Consider the following 5,000-nt stretch of genomic DNA (forward strand, 5'->3'; position numbering starts at 1 on the left):
CAATAATAAAGAAATATTAAGTTGTTTAGACATGTAGCTACTATCTAAATAAACCTATGATGATTTTTCTGTACTGAACATTGAGCTAAACTTTAATCCAGATGTCATTCACTAAAAAACTCTTTACACCAATCTCCTATGTCACACTTCTATTGTAGCAATTATCAGAAGTAATCTATGAATGTATCTGGGAGGATGTGTGTAAGCTGTATAGAAATACTGACATGTAGTATAAATTGATTTTATATATGTAAGAATCAGTTTCGAAATGCATAAATGACATGTATAAATGACATGTGATTGTTATATTGATCATCTGCCATAATAGGAGATTTTGAAAAAAATTATAATAGTATATAGAGATAAACTCCACTTCTGATTACTATAGTAATAAATTAAGTGGGACTCTAAAAGAGTTAAGACAGTAAAGTGTCTCACTCTCCTGTAGTAAGCTAACTCTCCTGTAGTGTTTCATTATATGGAAATGTATAAGAGAAAACCACACTTGTTTTCAAAAAGTGTTTTTTTGTCTCATACAGGTTGTGCTCTATCCAAATCCACTTGAAGCTTGTAGTGATATGTGACAAAGTATTTGTAATCGGAATAGTTAATAGTGTAGTATCAAGTAAGTGGGCTGACTTTCACACTCTCAGCACACTCCACTATATATGTTATGGCAAAACAGAACTTGGGACTGTTTTGTTATTTGATGATGAATTGTGTCCTACTTTGCCAGAAAATAATTTGTTCATATCAGGTGTGGAGTCCACAGCTATTTCTATACATTTTAATTATTGACTTTAATATCAGAACAGTGATGATATTTGGCCAACAGCTAGGGACAGCATGGATTATAACAGGGATATCGCAGGGTCAACACTGAGGAAATACTGATCACAATATTTGACACTATACTGCAATTCATTAGTTATGTAGGGAGGTCACCTTAAGGCTCCATGAGGGTTGTGACTCTTGATTCTATGTGTGTGCCAATTAATGTGGGTTTTCACTTTAACAGTTGTATAATGGTATCCTTGTGCACTGGGTGAGAACTGCATTCCTGTGAAGTGTTTGAGTGCTGCTTTCATAAAACTGATCAAAATATTATTTTCTCAATGTCCATGGAAATATTACCACATTTATGAACTAGCTAAGGAACTTCTCAGTGAGTAATGTACTGGTAAACACTGTGTATTCATAATTAAATGGAGTTTTGCCCCTTGGCTAAGCCCCACCTCATTTAAACATTTAGCTTATCTTCTTTTTTTAAATTCTTTTCTGATTTGATTATTATTTTTCTTCTTTTTAAAGAAAAACTATTCCGAACTCTAGCTCAAGCTTTTTCTTTTTTAATTATATGTGTTTTTCATTAATTCCCATTTGCTATTGGGAATTCCAAATCTAGACTGACAGCTGTAGTTAAGGGGTTATACCTTGAAAATAGGTTATTCAGTTCACATCTGAGGCCATCATATAAAGTTTCCAACAACTGAGAATAAGGGTAAGGACATTTTTTCTAAGACCAATGTGCTTGCTCTTCAAGTAAAAATACAATGTTTTGCAGATGGATTGTGATTCTGAATGGTAGATGAACATACATAGCCAACCATATCCGTAAAACAGCCTTGATAATTGGGAAGGCATGAAGTACATCAGGGAAATTACAGGCTGAGACAGAATTAATGCAAAATAAAAATATGTAATAACACAGGAGATAGAATAAACATGGCAATTTCATTGCAATTCTAAAAGTTGTCAACTTTAACCTAATGCCGCCGGGGAAAATGAACAAAAAATGGGGAAAATGATGTGCCTATTTTCTATATTTTTTTTTAAATGTCTGCTAGTGCTTAGCCACAAAGGTTTCAATTAGTAGACCTTGATTTGAATTGGCGGGAAAAATGTATTTTTTACTAGTGCTATGAATATTGATGGTGTTATTTTTATTATAAACATTATAATTATTATAATGTTTTTTAACATTAGTAACAGCAAAATAAGATAATGTAAAATATTTCGTAATTCAAAGAAAAGGGTAAATGAGCGAGACAGGCAGTACTGGCTCATTGGTGACTTAGTACAAGTGTAGCCATCTATGTGTAAAAACAATCAAACAAGTACTCCCAGTGGGCATAACACGTGTCTACATGTCGTACCCGTCGGCAAGGAGTTAAGAAAAATTTAGAGTATCAAACTGCACCTTTTTCAACACTCCGGGCACTTTATGAACTCAAGACATCATGCTATGACGCATACAAATGTCTATTCCAGTAAATCTTTACAGCACAGACCCACTCTCAGAGTCCCAAACTCCAAGTCACATCTTTTCAACAATTAAAGTTGTTGTGACAGAGCAGTGCCCGAAGATGGGAGGGTTGATGAGGGCCAATGGTCTCCAACACCTCCTGGGAAACATTGCCTTCCATTCAGTATGTACAGCAAGATAAAGCTGAAACCTGGGAGCACCAAGTAAATATAGGCTGTGAGCAGTCCCTTTCATGACCTTTTTCCTTCAATTATGGCATTACATTCTTGTACTGAAGACTGTAACTATTTGTCCTCTACAAGAATACCATATCTAATTTGCCTTAGCCTTGTGCATCCATACCATAAAGATTAACTGTTTATTCCTTCTGTATGACCACTATATAATTTTAAAAGTGGATACACCAATGTAAACAAAAAAATTTCTGCTGGTGATCCTCAAGAAATGCAGTTTATCAGGCTGTTAAAAATCCTGCTTGTGAAAAGGCACATAAGCAAAAAGTTACTATGAGGAACTGTATATCTGACTTCATTTTTTTTATCATTAATATCAAAGAAAACATAAAATGCTGGTAATTTTAGCCATGATCGAATTTTTCGTTTTTCCTTTTTTTTTTTGCTATCTGCTATAATTTTGGGGGAATACTTTTTGGGTGGGCAAGGGATACACAGAGGTCCCAAAACCATATCGTAATGAGAATTTCTACCTCCTCCTGATTGCTGAATTTCCTATCCCACTTCTTCATCTATTACAATATTCAGTACACATAAAGATACATAATGGAAGTTGAAGGGTAATGGCATACTTAGATGGTTGGGAAGGTAATGAACCTCTGATTTCCATTGGGTATATTCAGCTGGAACAGTTATTGTACCATTCACTTGAATATTATGAAAGAATTCAGGAATACAAGCAGCACTATAAATAAATTTGGCTTCTGAAAGCTGTATCTAATGCTGTGTCAATAGAACTGTCATATTTACCATGAGATGGTTTTGCATACATAACATAAACATGTATGATACATAAAAAAATATAATGTATGGTGTATATATATGGATTATATATCTAATAAATAATTCAGTATATGGTGATGATAACTGAAACAGAAAAATATGTTAAAAGTACAATGCCTTTCCTTAACCCCAATGTTCCATTTCATGTGAAAATTACCCCATCGGAAAATCAGGCTGAGGGCCAGGTGATAGGAACCTACCATCATGGGAATTTCAGCTAAAGGCTGGGGTGATGGGAATAACTAGCCATGAATGCACAAAGCTCTTGGAGGGTGATTAGACTCAGTGGGCATTTAGGAAGGGACTTTTGCATTATTTTCATTGATAAATGACTATGAAATGTACCATCTGTCAGCCATGAGTGGAAGGAGAAGAACCGACTCCAGAGAGGACACTATTTCCATACTCAGGATCCTATTCCTGCAAACCATAACCAGCGGTGCAGGTTGTAATAAGAAAATTTAATAGTGCGAAAAATATGTAAAAAATGACACAAATAATAAAGTGTTACTTATTGTTGTTATTACTGCACTAAGTTATGGACTACCTAGAAAGAAGATATACATTCTGTTAAGGGAAAAGTCTATTACCATCTGGATAAAGCAAACCATAGGACAAATAAGGAAATAGCTATGGGGGAGGCATGAGTCTTGAGTGTTCGTGTGCACCCAGCCTACAAGCCACACACCCATTAGAATGGCCGTTCAAGAAAGCCTGATGCATCCAGATCAAGGAGTTAATATGTGAGTAACAATGACATGTGCAAAGACAGTGCTAGCTACAGTATATAGAAAAGAAATACATGATTTTCTCTAAAATTTAGCACATGCTTATCTCCTCTACTTTGTCCTAATAGTAGCACTGACCTGTGACTTATGGCACCCTGTATCTTTCAGCTCTGGCAAAGGCAGACAAATTACATTTGACTAATGTTTTGGCAAGACTGGGCTTTTTCTCTTTCCTCATTTGATAATAAATTACCAAGAAAGTCTAGAAGCTCTCACTTGCAAGAATGTACATGGTGAAAATGTGTTGCCTTTTGTCAGAGTGCCTACAAAGGTTGCAGTTGCACTATTTATAGATATCATGCTACGGTGATGATTTTTGAGTAAATAATTTGAGTAGTGGTGTATTTCGAGTATATTATTCCAATTTTACAGTGCTATTTCCCTGGTACCTTTCATACCCACTCTTGCTATCAAGGCCAAGAATGGGGGGGGGGGGGGGGTCCATGGCAAATGTCTTACATATGTGGGCAGTAAAGGGTTACAATAATCCATCAATAATACTATAATGCAAATGAATTGTTGAGGAGATATGATCACCATCTCCATCGACAATCTTGATTTGATAGTCCCGATAGCAAGGGTATATGAAGTATATCAGGGAAATCATTGGGTAAAACAGGACCCCCGTGGTTGTTAAACAAAACGTCCTAACCCAACATCCAACCTAACCTAACAACGTGGTATATATTCCCTAGCCAGGGGGCTCTGCCTCCTGGACCCCTGTGGTAGTATATGTGTCTAGAATTCACCCGCGCAATGTAAACAAGATGAACGACTTAGCCAAAATTGAGGGATCTTCTCTTTTCTTTTACATATAGCACCCTTGGGAAGCATTTGCACACATATTGCCATAGAAGAACTTTGTCTTGGTTTGTATTGTTCTATCATTTCATGTAGGTTTTATTACCCAACTCTGCCATTACCTTATAC

The 5,000-nt window shown here is 35.8% G+C and overlaps 1 protein-coding gene across 1 annotated transcript in view; it reads right to left on the minus strand.

Annotated features, from left to right (window-relative positions):
- LOC125026578 (ras-related protein Rab-39B-like) overlaps nucleotides 1-5,000 on the minus strand; it is a 15,961-nt gene that overhangs the window by 10,298 nt on the left and 663 nt on the right. The window lies entirely within an intron of this gene.

The sequence above is a fragment of the Penaeus chinensis genome, chromosome 6 (assembly GCF_019202785.1).
Source record: "Penaeus chinensis breed Huanghai No. 1 chromosome 6, ASM1920278v2, whole genome shotgun sequence".
NCBI classification, from domain to species: domain Eukaryota; kingdom Metazoa; phylum Arthropoda; class Malacostraca; order Decapoda; family Penaeidae; genus Penaeus; species Penaeus chinensis.